General features: G+C 38.8%; 3 non-coding genes across 3 annotated transcripts; all 3 read right to left on the reverse strand.

The window, feature by feature from the left end:
* Window positions 1-5,206: 5,206 nt before the first annotated feature.
* Window positions 5,207-5,280, reverse strand: trnan-auu (transfer RNA asparagine (anticodon AUU)). The gene has a single exon. It is a non-coding gene; the product is annotated as a tRNA-Asn (tRNA).
* A 6,079-nt stretch (window positions 5,281-11,359) lies between these two features.
* On the reverse strand, window positions 11,360-11,441 carry trnal-uag (transfer RNA leucine (anticodon UAG)). The gene has a single exon. It is a non-coding gene; the product is annotated as a tRNA-Leu (tRNA).
* A 3,617-nt stretch (window positions 11,442-15,058) lies between these two features.
* Window positions 15,059-15,146, reverse strand: trnay-gua (transfer RNA tyrosine (anticodon GUA)). The gene is given in 2 exon segments: window positions 15,059-15,094; window positions 15,110-15,146. It is a non-coding gene; the product is annotated as a tRNA-Tyr (tRNA).
* Between the last annotated feature and the right edge of the window lie 569 nt (window positions 15,147-15,715).

Here is a 15,715-nt window from a genome sequence, read left to right on the forward strand (position 1 = left end):
AAACCTCAGAGCATTGAGTTCTCCACTGGTGAAGATGGCTTTCTGAAGTCATGAAATCCACTGCTGGGATGCCTGAGAGACAGTGATTGAATCCTGTCTGGAATTAGGCTCTCTGTTAGTGTTGATCTGTGGGAATTATGTGGTAAAAAGGGAAAACTCCTTTACTTTAGTCACTTTGAAAGTTCAAATGTACAGATCTTCAGAAACCCCAGTCTGAAGGATGAAGCAGGTTCTGCTCAAGGAGTTGCCTACGTTTTGCTCCATTCAATCCAAGCAGATAGTCCAACATTTGCCTTCTCTTGGCCATGATTACACTGCCCTTTGTTTCATCTTTGTACTTCTACAAAGATTTCAGGACTCTTAATCCACCATAATATCAGAAGCCAAAATTAACCTTCTAACATGTACAAATCATTTGCGATGAAAGGAGGTGGAAGGGTTTAAGAATGTTTGTAAGACCTGGTTGATTACCACACATAGACATACTTTGTTGTCAGTTTTTTTTCTCTTTGAAAGGCTATAGGAGGGGTGTGATGGACTGTACCACTATCATAGAAGATGTTTTTCTTCTAAGGACACTTCTGTAGCGGCAAGGCATATTTAAAATACAGGAATTAAGTTTGCTGCTCCCTTGCCAGTCCCTCTCTCCCTCATCTCAGTGCAGCTGGATACAGAGAGGCCATTCCATCTGGTTCACATTTAAGGTGTTTTTCTAGCTGATAGAGTTTCCTGATAAGGAACAGCTCCCAAGGCTGAGATTCACCAGCCACCCTAATAAGTGGTCATCTCTGGCGCCTTACTGTCTGGGAGATTCCATGGGAGAGGTTCATCCCAAGTTTTACAACCCTAAGGTCAGAGGTCACTGTTACTCATCCTCCACCTCAATCAGCCAATCAGGAACTGGTAGGGCAGGGTAACCCCACGTGGGTCTCGAATGCCCGCGGAACTTTAAGCCACTGAACTACCGTAGTTCCTCCAGATAAAACAGGCAGCACGATGCCCAGAAGGTGCCCCTCCAGGACGTTCTCAGACTCAGCTCGGACAATCACCTGACGGCCAGTGTGTCCGAGTGCCAGGACTTAACTTTGTTTTAAGAGTCGAGAACGGAGGTTGCCCACGCATAACCAAAGGATCCGCCCGAGGTTAGCCCAGCAGCAAGCCCCGTGAACCACGGGTACTCCACCTTCAAAGCTCGCCTGATCAACGAGTGAACTACGGTTGGAACTGTCGACAGCTGAATCTCAGGATTCAGGACTAGTGCTACATCGGGAACGAACTAGTCTTCTTCCCATCTAAAGAGTGTGATTGGCTTGGACCCGTAGTCACTTTCCATGTGCACAAGCTCTGCTAGTTTCAGCCAACACTAACTAGCCGGTCTTCAAAGAGCATCAGCAGCGCATCGCAGCAGGAATCTCTCCCTCCTCTCCTTCTCACCAGCCGCACCGGCCACTGCCTGGCACCGAGCCAGAGAGTGCCGATTGCACACAACAACAGCCTGCCACTGCTTCTTTGTGTCTGCGGGAGATCTGAATCCACACAGATCGGATGAGTATTCAACATTCTGCATTACAGCTCGAGAATTCAATTGTTACCTCAACCACAATTGATATCAATCTAATACCTATGAGTGATGTACTTGCTTTTGAGTATCTAGTGTAGAAGTTGTAATCCCAGTTCATTTACGAAACAGTCTAAATGAATGGTATACTGAATGTATGTCCCTCTTGGTTTGGAACTCTTCATGATTTAATATATACCTTTTGTATTCTGCTAACCCACACTCTTAAGATATGTTATGTTTATATGCACATTTTATGTATTAATAAGTGTATTAGTATCTGTGTGTGAGCGTTAATGAGTTAACCCGCAAAGTCGGTTTTCTAATAGCCATCAAAGAATCATTTTGTGACTTACTGCTACAATAAATAATTGTCCCAGTAAATACACAAAACCCCTACACACGCATGGAAACCAATATTTACCTGCTACTCCAGAATGCAGCAGAGAACAGTTGGACAGAAGGTTAGTATCTGTCGATACTGCATCACAGAAGTCAGTCTCTTCCCCCTCATTATGCAGGCTGACTTGTTCACGATGAACTGTCCTCCAGTGACAGTCAGCTGCAATCACTGACTCAGACATGGTGTTGATACACTGAGGGCACTTTGGCTGATTTGGTTAACATGCTTTCCTCTTAAACAGGAGATGCTTAAATCCCAGCAGTGCTTTTCTTCCTGTCTTGTCTTACAAAATGTATCACTATGGATGATTACGTACAGCTTGATTTTGTTTAACGCAAGTTTTCATTTTCTTTCTGGAACAACTTGCTTTTCATGAAATTCATACAGCTTGTTAAAGATGAAATACAAATCTTGCCTTGTATATCGCAGGCTGGTAAGAAAAAAGCATTATTTTCTTTTTTTTAAGCTTGCAAATGGAGAAAAGGACACACGTGAGACTCTGTTAATTAAAAGGTAAGTGGTTTGAGCCCACCCAGAAATGCACTTCTCATTATTGCAATGTAAACCTCATCTCTACTTATTCGGATTTCTTAGCAAAACCTTAACCCACTTGATATTTGCAAGAAATGTGAATGTTTTTGTTAAACAATTAAGTATGTAAGTCAATATCACTGGGAATGGCCAATAATGACCAACATTCAAGGACATCATATTCAGCCAAGGACTTTGACCTTCGAACGGCTAGCAGAAGAATTCATTTATGCTCTCGATGCATCCTTAGTTAGAATATTTAAAATTACGACACAGATTTGTTGGAGAACTTGACAAGCAAAAAAGACAGTTGGACAGCATGATTATGCTAGGACTGTACATTTGTATTTTAATACTTTTGTATATTTATCTTAATTGTAATATACATGTAACCATAAATGCTGTTCTATGTAAATACATTTTGTTGTATTTTATCATATTTTAGCTGAGGGCACAAGGGGGTCTATTATACCTTCCGAAACTTCCAAGACAACTATAACAGAGGCTCATATTTTAATATAATTTGCTTTAAAAGAAAACCACAATTTGTACGATATCATCCCTCAATATCGACGTTCAAATGAATGATTTAAAGAAGCAACAGCGATAGGAGAGTACATTGATTTTGGACCAATGTTTGAATCTGAACAATCCTTCCTCCTGGAAAGAAGAAAAAACAGGTATGTTTTGAGTCATGATGATGCTCTTCTGGATTAAAAAAAAAAAACAGTGCAAATTTGTTTCGGATGTATTTTGGATAAAATTGTAACTGTCATCGAAGAGAAATTTGATCAGTTGAATGCAGTCGAATCTTTTGACATTTTATATGATGACAGGACGTACATTTAGGACTCAGTACCGATAACGCTGCTGATATTGATGGAGTAGAAATTAAGTGTATTGGCAATTTTATCTGAGGCAAGAGTACTAGAACACCTCCTATAAAAATGTTAGGATTCAGAGCAAGAAATATTTTTCCACCTCACCCAATGGTATTGCATTAACGAGGCTGAAGCTGGCTTCTTATTCGCCAGCTTCTTCTTCTGCCTTTAATGCTGCTGCTGTGTTGTTATGCCGCCTTTCGCCTGTAGATGGCTCTTTACAGTAATTTTTAAAAGTACTAATCAGGATGGATTACTGTATTTATCCTCAGTAAATGGGAATATGTAAGTAGTGACTATCCAAATAACATTTTTGTGTGAAACACATTTCAGAAAATTGTAAACCAATTTTCAAAACTCACAATAACACAAACACAATAAGTAAATAAGACAAAGGCAAAACATAAGTTCACAGGCACTTTCTGCATATTTACCACGACCTTGCCTTCTGATCATAAAAAGTCTTAAAATCTTGCATTTTACAAGAACTTTTTAATATAAATGGGACATTTAGAACATGGCATATGAGAATATATGGTTAACCGAGGATGAGCAACGGGTGATGGCACTTCCTGCTTCTTGCTATAAACCTACCCCCTGGTTATAAAAACATCTAAAAATTCTGACACTGAGGTGTGAGAGACAATGGAACAGACTATCAAAATCCTGAACTTTAGGAAATTTTTCAAATATGACCCTGTGAACATGGCATGTCCCTCCTTCCTCATTACCAAAACATCTCAATGTTCCAACACTATGTACATTGGTAATTACAACACTTCACTGTTGCATTTCTGAGTTGTGACATTGTGAACATGGCATGTTAAAGTATATAGAAACTCTAGATCAGAACAGGCTTAATGCAATTCATAGTGATTTATCATTTTCTGACTTTCTAAATGAAAAAAAAATTTGGTGATTATGACACTTCGGTATGACATAAAATATGCTCCAATGATAGAATAAATAATCATGGAAAAAATACCCACAGTGGACATTCATAGTTGTGATTATAGGAATGTTAAATATCAGGTGAGTAGCTGCGTCAGCATGCGTAGGCTGCAAAGGAACAAGTAAAGGGGTATTCCATGCTGAAAAGAGAAGAAAGGAAACACGATGTGTTGGCCATGGAGCCTTCTTCAGGTGTTAGAAAGACAGGGCAGTATGCACAGATAATTTTCTTTTTATCTTTGCTTACTGCAGTTTATTTTTGATGACAACATCAAAGACATTAAGGAATTCTTACGGCTAACAGCTCCACATCAACTTCCTTTTATAACTAACCTCATCAGATCTCTCAACTGCACTCTTCCAGTTTCTCACTTCAGAGAAGGATAAAAAACTCAATCATCCTCTACAGAGAAAAACCATCAACACCCCTACCACCTCCACCAATCCTAACCTTGTTGTTACTATACCCTCTGACCTTTCCCTTTCACCCCTTTGCATCCTCAGCTGACATATTTTAATATTACAACACAATTAAAATAGATTGTACAGTATTTACAGTTTAAAATTAAGGTAAATATGTCCAAATATCAAAATCCAACTGCACAGTGCTAACAAAACAATGCTTGTCAAGTTCTCAAACAAATCTGCATTGTATTTTTAAAATATTTCAGCAGAGGATGTGACGGGAGTATAAATGACGATTCAACGATCATTTTTCTTGGGTGAATATGGTTTTCTGGGGAGTTGCGATGTTGGGCATTATTGGACATTTTTGACAAGTGTTGAACAGTCACATTTCCTACAAATATTAAAATGGCTATGGTTTAGCTGAGAAATCCAATCGACCTATGTGAAAACAATGTTTACATCACAGAAGAAACCTATCCCTGGGTGGACTTGAACCACCAACCTTTCGGTTAATAGCTAAACACGCTAACTGATTGCGCCACAGAGACTGACTGGTGGAGTCTCTTCTCGAATCAAAAAAAAAAAATCTCTTACCGTTTATTTTGCCAGCCGGTAATATTTCTTCTGCACTGATAACCAAGAACTGAATTTCATGTTTCACAAGCTGTGTGAATTTCATCAAAAACAAGTTTTCCAGAAAGGAAATGAACACATGCTTTTAACGAAATCAAGCCCTTTGTGAGTGCCCGAAATGATACGTTCTGTACTACAAGATAGGAAGAAATACACGGCTGGGATTCAAACCGCAGTTCTTTTCTTTAATAAAGATGCACTTTAACCAACTAGGCTACGGTGACAGGACAACCTTCACCTTTTACAGCCTCTTGGACACACCGCTCTGAGACATCTGCGTTCAGAAAGCGCTGAACCTGCTCTCAGAGCAAATTGCCTCTTTTACATACAGTAGCAGCCCCGACACTGAGAAACGAAGAGAACTGGCTTTTATCCGGCATTTTTCATGTCCAATGCGTTTGACATCTCCCAAGGGCGACAGAGTTCTTTTGCAACACTATTTCTTCTTCTTTTTTATTTCTGTACGCTTTGATAAAAAAAAGAGAAATCGTGCAAGGGAAAAATGTCTTTTTTTTCATAGAGAAAACGTGCACCAGGAAATGTTGTGTTGAGAAGAGGTGATTTAACATGATACGTGACCTAATTTATCGGAGTAAATGCTCACCCACCAAGGTCTGGAGAAGTTGGAGAGTCTGGTGGATGTTATAATTATACGGTGTTGTGGAAGAAAACAGTCTTTCTTTGAATTCTCAATCAATCGGAATTCCAGTGCGAAACATAAACCCTTTGTCTGATTTAAAGAAATAATATTTTAAAAATCATAAAAAATCGGAAAACACATGTTTCTCACTTTGAAATTTTAGACGGGGCGGTATATTACTAGTAGCGACGCTGAGCACACTATGGGGGAATCCCGGTTATGTGAAATACCAGCAGTTTAATAAATAACGCATCTGATTTTGAATCATAAGATTGTAGGTTCGACTTCTACCTGGCTCGTGTAAATTTTATTCAAGCTCCTCAGTAATAGATGTCTATTATGTAATGAACCGCACCTAAAAGCAAACATTGGGTCTGTTTCCTTTGTTTTCCAGCATGAAATAGCAAATCGTTACAAAAAGTACCTGCTAATGTCCAATAGCGGGTTTTTTTTTCAAATTACAGTTTCAGGCTTCAGACACTTTTTAATAAAACAAAAGTGTCCGGAAACTCCCTAACTTTCAGGTTTGCTTGAACCTGTATTAAAAGAAGTTATTTGAAACTTCCGGGATTCCATTCTCTGATGTAGCTCTCTCTTAAGACGGATGTGATGTTTCGCAGATGTGAACTGTGCCTTCTCTCTTGTGTTCAAGGGTATTCGCTGTGTGAGATCCTAACTGTATGTCCAGTAGGGCTCTATTTTGTTTAGGTTATCTATGTGGTGTACAGATAGAACTCAACTACATGGTGTGAATTCCGTGTTTAGGACGAGCAGAACCTGAAAAACGAAAAGCAGACCTCAATGTGATTTGAACATGCAGCCTTCTGATCTGGAGTCAGATATGCTACCTTTGCGCCACGGCTATCAGCACCTTTGAATTTCCCAAAGGAGACAAATCAACTTCACAAAAAAAAATCTCCTGTGAAGAGCGCCGCTCTTCCGAAGAGAGTCTCTTCATCCCAGACCACATTTTATTCTTCCTGCGCAGCTCTTGTGCAGGTGTTGTTCTCAATTACAGATCCAGGAACACTGATTTTTTTTCCCTATTTTTTTAACTTAAGTACCCCATGGTGCAACGGTAGCACGTCTGACTCTAAATCCCCAAGTTCATTTTCAAAGTATATCGGAGTCAACTGATACTGATCAGGTTCTGCTGCTACTGAACCCGCAGTCTTCACCTTAAGGTTCAATTCCTCAAGCCTTTTGACCTTATATGTCCATCCCTTCTCGTCAAAACTCGTATTTTCACAGAGTACCCTTCAGAAATCGCAGTATAGAATGAAAAAGTTCCAGTAGATCTCGGCCGCTGTTGGTGATTTTCCTTTAAAAATAAATGAATCTCTGGAAATTTTACGGAGTGTATCACTTTCACTGAGACCGAGAAGTGTTAAGCTGTACATGAGTCTTTGTGGTTCGGTTGTTAACCAAAAGGGTGGTGGTTTGAGCCCTCCCAGGGACACTATGAGCCTTTTAATGTACACACCCGTCTCACTTTATCTCCACGGCCGGTCTTGTACCGCAATCAAATACAGAGCCCGTAGGAGGCAGTAAGCTCGCATATATAGCTCACTGTGTATATAATGAAGAAGCAGAGGTTAGTTTCTCATCTGCGCGTTACAGAGCCTTACGCAACTCGTACTGTACCAACAGCTGGGGTTTGATCCCTACACGGGCTATTAGTTGAAAAGCCATTGTAAATGACGTGTAAAAGATTTATAGATACTGTAGATCAGTGGTTCTCAAACTGTGGTACGCGTACCGGCAGTGGTACGTGGAGTGCCACCAGGTGGTACGCCAAATGACCCTGGAACTGTGTAGTGTGCAATGAAAAATCGGGACGGGTTTTCATATTTTGTATTTTAATACTTGTCGAATACGCAGCCTACATACTACGATACAGTGCGTGCTAATACTTCAGTGGACACAAGAGATACTCTGTAATTCTATACCACTCTATAGGAATGCGTGCTACGGATGCAAGTGACCAATTGTATTTAAAAAAAGCTATTGTATCTCCAGCAAATAGGGAGAAAGGAGAATGTGCGTGATTTTGGAACAATGCCAACATTGTAAACACAGGAATGCATAGAAATACGTGCTACGAACGCAGGCAATCTTGTGAGCACACGAAAGCGTGATAGAAAAATATTTAAGAACTGTTCGAATTTGAGAAAAATACACCGAACGTCTCTGTGTTTCGCTCCCATGCACATGAAATAAAAACTTTAAATAAATACGGAAATAAAAACGGAAACGCGGAAAAAGCTTGCGGATTGCTAAAGCAGGTAAGCTACACTATTTTTGAAGAACCTTATTTACCGTTGGCAAAAGAGCTGACACGTATTATGTGTGGAAAAAAAGCTGCTAAACAGCTCGACCTGCTGCTCCCCTCCCCCTGAAAGACACAGTCATTCATAGAATTATTGAAATGAAGGATTATATCAAACGTACACTGATAGAGCGCGTTAAGATGAGCAGATGTTTTTCACTGCAATTAGATGACTCTGTAGTTGATTTGGCCAATTTGCTCGTTTACGTTAGATACGAGTTTGAGGGTATGTCCCATGAAGACTTTCTGTTCTGTAAACCGCTACCAACAGGAACTACAGGAGAGCACATATTTCAGCTTCTGAATGAATTTATCGAAGAGAATGACCTCGACTTGATAAAATGCGTCTGAGTTTGTACAGACGGTGCTAGAGCAATGACAAGCCGACATAACGGTGCAGTTGCACGAATTAGAGAGGTTGCTCCAGAAATTAATGTACGCATTACAACATCCACCGCGAGACCTTTGCCGTCAAGAAAATGCCTGACGATTTAATATCTGTTAGACTCTGTTGTGAATTGTATCAAGGCTCGAAAAATTAATTCACATCTCCTTTGCTCAACTAAATAGGCTCACTCCTCTCACTGAAATGGTGCTTTTTTATTAGTTGTTGTTAATGTTTTTTTTTCTGTAAAATACTTTGAGAAGCCACCTTTAAAGGCGCTATATCAAATAAAGTTCATTATTATAATATTTATTATATGTATGTGTGAGTATGTGCACGTACACTCATGTTGGTCATTGAGAATTTCTGGGGTTCCTATGAGATGATGACTTGTAGGTGGTACTTGGATGCTTTGGTTGGATTAGGGATGGTACTTGGTCCAAAAAGTTTGAGAACCACTGCTGTAGATACTTTATTGATCCCATGAGGGAAATTAATAAAGCTTATCCAGCTGGCTTTTATGTTTCACACTAAATTGCGATCTTGAAACCAAAATAATTAGAAATATGGAACACAACCATTGTTCTCCAAGAAGGAAAGCTGTTTAACACTGACGTCACTCCTTTTTATTTAACCCAGATTGTGAAGACAACTCCACCCTATCAAAGGAAAATGTTGCACAAAAGTTGGAAAGGACACTCTGAATCCATCTGTACTCTATATTTGATTTCCGCGATCCGTTCAAGGCTGCTTGGTGCTTCGCAAGCAAGTCATGTTCAGGGAAGAAACTCAGCTTAGAGAACTACTGGTGCATTTTCACTCATTGAATTTGATCTTTGTACTCTCTTTTCATTCTCAGCTATAATATTTCAAAATTACAGTTTGGATTTGTTGGAAAACTTCACAGGCATTATTAAGTTAGGACTGTACAATTGTATTTTAATATCTTGGTATATTAACCTTCATTTTAATATGGATGTAACCATAAATGTTGTACTTTTGTCGTACATTTTAACTGAGGACGCACGACGACTATTATACCTTGTGATACATGCAAGACATCTGTAAACGAAGATGTAATTAGTCAAATTGGCAATTAACAGAAAACCACAATTGTATAATATTATTTCTCTATGTCGATGATCAGTTGAAGGATTTGAAGAAACTATATATTATTCCTCGATATCGATGATCAGTTGAAGGATTTGAAGAAACAGCAGCGATAGCAGGTGATTTTGGTTTTGAACCCATCTTTACACCTCAATAATCCATTTGTCCTCGAAAAAAGAAAAGACAGGCATGTTTTGAGTCTCATAATGATCATCTTCTCGATCCAAAGAAACACATAAATTTGATTCCTTCCGTAGTATTTTGGATTTTCTTACGAAGATCTCACGAAGTATTGCCAGGATCTATATTTAGCGTTCGGTAGCGTTAACACTGCTGATATTGATTGAGTAGAAATCTATGATGTATTGACAACTTTATCTGAAGCGAGAAGTCCTAGAACGCTGTCTATGAAGTGTTAGGATTCATACCAAGATATACTTTTTGTTTTCAACCCAAAATGCTGCTATTGCATTAATCATTATATGAACTATACCCGTTTTGGTAGCTTCTCTGCATGATTTTTCAAAACTGAAACTAATTACAAAATTATTTAAGATCAACCATGACAAAAAATTATAAATCAGGACTAATATTAATATCAACTGATGTTACTACAGAAAAAAAGATTTAACTGAAATATTAATAAGACTATTTGTGATTATGTCACTTCTCTGCTTCAGCAAGGTCAATGTAAGACTCTGAAAGTAGTAAAGCAAAACTGAACTCAAAATCATATTAGGAATTCTGAGTGATATCTCCATACAGGTAATCCAACAGAACATTGAAATATTTGAATATCATCTCTCTGTATATTGCGCTGCTTTTAACCTAGAGTAAAACTATTGGATTGAAGGAATGCTAACCGCTGGGTTGAAATGTATAGTTGTTATTTGGAGAAATCTGTAAACTTGTGATCTTATATGTTTTAAAAGACAGCACAGGAAAAAACAGTGCTGATTATTTTCCGGAGACGGAGCACTGATGACCTATCCGAGCTTATCGATAAAACCCACCCAGTGGATACTCTAGCAGAACGTCAAAGAACATTCACCTTTGTATCCAAAGAAACCACAGGAACAACATCAGGTAGCACAATCAATTCCCCTTTTAAATCTTTCCTGTAAGGTATGCTATGTGAATTCATGAAGTTAATCCTCTGATCTCTTTTGAGCACGAACAAAGTATTTCTGATGGAGCGCTCTGTTCAAAGATTTAATAAGCTTTACCCCTGCCAACGATTCGGCGTGAAGAATTAAAAGTTTCACAGACAAAAGCAGCTCACCACCACAGCCAATATTAAATGTACTTGCCGGTACACTATCATGTGCACTGCCTCAAAAGTGATCTTGGCAGACGTTGTTCCCTACATAAAGCTGAACGTGCCAAAAATAATTTTTGTTGAGAAAACAAAATATTTTTTCTGCCTTGATGTTAAGCCTGTCTTTTAGAAAGTCTATCTCTAAACACCTCCCGCAGCCTAACAAAAAGTGGTTTTACTGATCGTATTGCAGGTCTTAAAACACTAACATTTGGCAGCGGTGGGATTCGAACCCACGCCCCCAGAGAGACTGGAGCCTAAATCCAGCGCCTTAGACCGCTCGGCCACGCTACCTTCCTCCATGCCCATCTTCCTCACATTCCTGGCTTGGAAAATGCCGGGGGCTTCAGCTCTTGTCGTCAGATCTAATGATATCATGACATGTGGAAGTGACTGCACCTTCATCTTCCGAGATGCTTTCAATAGCACAAATGCTACTTTCACCGGCACAAACATAGCAATAACGAAAGAGGTGGGTTTCATCCTTTGTGCTGTTTGTAGGGGTGCAACTCTACATCGATCTACTGACTTGAAGAGCAAAAATCAAAATCCTCTGCTATTACTGTTGCTTTTTTCATAGTTTCTTTAAATCCTTCATTTGAACATAGATTTTGAAGGATATTGCTGATAATACCACATAAATTGTGGTTTTCTTGTGATCGCCAATTTTTTTCAAATACCAGCCTTTTTTACAGTTCCTTGCGTGTTTCACAAGGTATAATAGCCCCCCTCGCATCCTCAGCTAACATATTTTAAAATTACAATAGATTATACAGCATGCATGTTTACATTTATATTAAAATTAAAGTAAATATACCAGAATACATACAGTGCTAACCCAATAATTCTTGTCAGGTTCTCCAACAAATCTGCGTTGTTATTTTAACATGTTTCAGCTGAGGGTGCAACAGGAGTATAAATGAATTTTCCCGCCAGCCGTTCAAAGACCAAATTCCATGAGTGAACATTATTTTCTCAGAAGCTGCCGGTATTGGACTTTGCCGGTGGTAATGAATTATGTCCACAACTGTTGTAGTAGTTCCTTCTTGAAATTCGACACGTGCAAAGCACTTGTAATATCATAGGTGTTAAAGTTCGCTGAGTCTATTCGAGTCATGGTGTGTATCCCTGCCTATCATTGGGAGACGGGTAGCTTTTTTACACTCAGATTCCAATCTTCAATGCTTTGTGTCAGAGCTTACATAACTTTCATTTTCTCACATTTTCTGACGACTGTTCCAAAGGGGCACCCTGTCAATTCTGAATACTTTTAAAAAATCTGCCTGCATGTTTGATTATTGTCATTTCATTTCGAAAAAGTTCAATATTGATCATAACTAAAGAAAATAATGATCACGAACAAAAAAGGGATAAAGATGCGAGTCGATCTTGAATCACAGCTGGGTGACACGGGCTTCTGTTCTGATATGGTTGTACGAGAAACAGGAGGAATCGCCAATCTCCTATAGAACATAAGTTGAATCAGGAGTGAGACATTTCGTATACTCGTGCATATGTCAACACCTGACCTACATCGTAAAACTAACATTAAGTTGTCAGAGACATTCATTTATATACAAACAAGAGACAGACCAAGTAATAATTCTACATTAGTTCAGGTGGGTAAACCTGAACTAACTAACTAATAAACCTATTAATAATTCTACATTAACGTGTCCTACACTGATCAGACTAATTGACATGGTCTGATTCAGAGCCTGTGCAGTTCGTGCTAATTACAACAAGGACAGTTCTGAACCCTCATCACCGAACTGAGCACAAGTTCAGCTGTTCTCCAGTTTTGTTACGCATGGTTTTTCATTGCAATTGAGTTCAGAGCTGGAGCTGAACTCCAGACAGTACAGTGTTTTGGGTAAGTTGTCGAAATTCGCATGAGGCTGCAGACAACTTACCTAAAGTGTGTTCTATAGCTTTCAGGTGGAGTTCATTTATATAAAAGAATGTAAGTGGTATAAACGAAACAAGCCAGACGGCAGTCCAACCTACAGTATAATTTTCTGATGGAAGTCCTGACACGTTATTCATTACGCCACTGACCCTGCTATTGTAGTGCTAAAATAAAACACGTTTTCTACATTTATATCTGTTTAAAAATCACTATCTAAAAAAGACAAAGGGTTTGTGTGTCGCGGTAAAATTCTGCTTCATTTCGAATGCAAATAAAAACCATTTTGTTCCAAGAAATCATAAATTTGTCACATCCTTCATACTACTAATAAGTATACGAATAAATACTCGGAAGAAGCCGGTCAGGTATTAGAGAGATTTAAAATCGGATCGGAGGATTTAGAGTCCAGACTGCAAACCAACAGCTGACACAGGTCTTTTATAGAACCGTTTTGATTTCCTCTACTTTGTCCCCGTGACGTCATTGTCCTGCTCACAGCCGAGCCCGACACACATCTGGTTTCTGTCGCTGGGCGCACACAGTGCGGTCCATGCGGGTCCTAATACCCCAGTACAATGACGGGGACACTAAACTGTAAACAGGTGCCATCCTTCGGCTGAGACGTAAAACCGAGGTCCTGTGATCATTCAGGAGAATGGTGGTGGTGGAGGGGAGTCCCCATTACCTGTAAAGCGCATTGAGTGGAGTATCCAGAACAGCGCTATATAAGTGTAAGCAATAATGATGATGATGATTATTATTATTATTATAATGTAAAATGCAATAAAAAAAATCAAACTTTGATTCAAAATAGATTAATGTAAAAACTGATAAAGCTAATGCTTTTTTCAGGGCTATATCTACTTTTTTTTTTTAAACCGAAGTCTGTCGCGATTTTGAGAGTTAGAGAATGTCTTCCAGCGGGTGCCTTCATATCATGAGCGTCAGTCTCGCCCGTAGCTGCGAGAAGGTTAAAAGCGCACAAGTGATCTGTAGACGATGTTCGGGGAAGAAATAATTCTGTTTTCAGCAAAGGGAGTGAGAATGAGCTCAGCCCGGCTCCCAGCAGAATCCATTCTGGTTTGGTTACTGTTAGACTGTGCGTCTGAGGCTCTTTGGATCGCAACGTAAAAAATACAATTGCTCACATCGTGTGACTTCCACGACAGGAAGGAAAGATATCACTTAAAAAAATCAGAACTGAAGATTTGGATCCTGGGCCTCAACTTAAAAATAAACAGAGTTTAACGACAGGAAATTGATTCCAGTTGTCAGATCACGTATACGCATACCTTAGCTTTGTGCAACAACCTGAAACTTTCAGGTACCATAAATAATATTATTGCTAAACATATGCCATTCTAATCTGCAAGCGACCAGAATATAGAATACGAATTTTTGTGCTTTGGAAGCGCTGGCCTACCTGTATCAAAATATCAGATTGTGTTTCTGCAACATTTCGTGCACAGTACGCCATTTTATCTAAAACAGTCACAACGAGGGCTTTACATGCAGTCTGGGGTATTTTCCCCTTTTATATTTTTGCCACTTTATATCGAACCTGTTATACTCCCAGAAGTGCACAGTAGCTTGTACTTAATAAAAATGTACAATTCACCGCTGGTATAAACAGATGTGTGCCGTGTTTGCCTTTGTAAAATAAGTTCACAATACGATAAAAACACAGAAAGCACAAACTTTATAATACAACGATACAAAATCAATACCAAATCATTATGCCAATTAAGTAACTATCCTTTGAAAACAGAGAACACCTTTATATCTACAAAAAACTTGACATTTGTATGTATTTTTGAATTACAAAGCAGACAGTGTAGTCCCTTAATTCAAAGATCAGATCTTGGCAAAAACAAGACAATCAGACGTGGGCTGAATTCGGAACAGGAGCCTTTGCTTAGTCGATTATTGAGCTTTTGATCAATGTCTGAATAAAACTGATTCGCTTTTTTAACTCTTTGATTAAATTACACAAAAAGCACCTTCCTTCGAGCCGGAATCGAACCAGCGACCTAAGGATTCCCTGTTGATTCCACTACAGTCCTCCGCTCTACCAACTGAGCTATCGAAGGGATGCTGTGGCATTGCTCTCTGGCACATACTGCCCAATGAAGTAAAATGTGAAATGGGTGATTTAAATCCCACTTCGACATCAAGTTTCCAACTCGTTTCCTTAGTCTCATTTACCTTGAATTTAAGCCACGAACCAGAATTCTACTGTATAAACTTCCAGGGATATTACAAAATGTTTGATGGGGCATCAATCATTCCAGGCGGAAATTGATTCCTTTTTTTTCTCGAGGGATCATATTAAACATTTCATTAGTCTCGAGAGGAGGATCACCAGTAGACACAAAACAAACAGTTTCTTTCTGTCTTTATTAGAAAGTAGCGTTTGTGCTACATTAATAATATTTTCGTGGAAATAAAGAAGTTGTAAATTTTAAAAATTTATATTTGAATCGAAATGTGGTTTTGAGTTAAATATTAGCGTGTTCATGTAATTAGTTTGTGTTTGTCATTACTATATATTGCCATGTTACTAGAATTTGTAACTGAAGTTTACTAGTTGTGTTTTTTATGATGATTAGACATTTGAATACAATATTGTATATAATGTATAATTTGAACTACATATTGT

Source organism: Lepisosteus oculatus, chromosome 14 (assembly GCF_040954835.1).
Source record: "Lepisosteus oculatus isolate fLepOcu1 chromosome 14, fLepOcu1.hap2, whole genome shotgun sequence".
In the NCBI taxonomy this organism is placed as follows: Eukaryota; Metazoa; Chordata; class Actinopteri; order Semionotiformes; family Lepisosteidae; genus Lepisosteus; species Lepisosteus oculatus.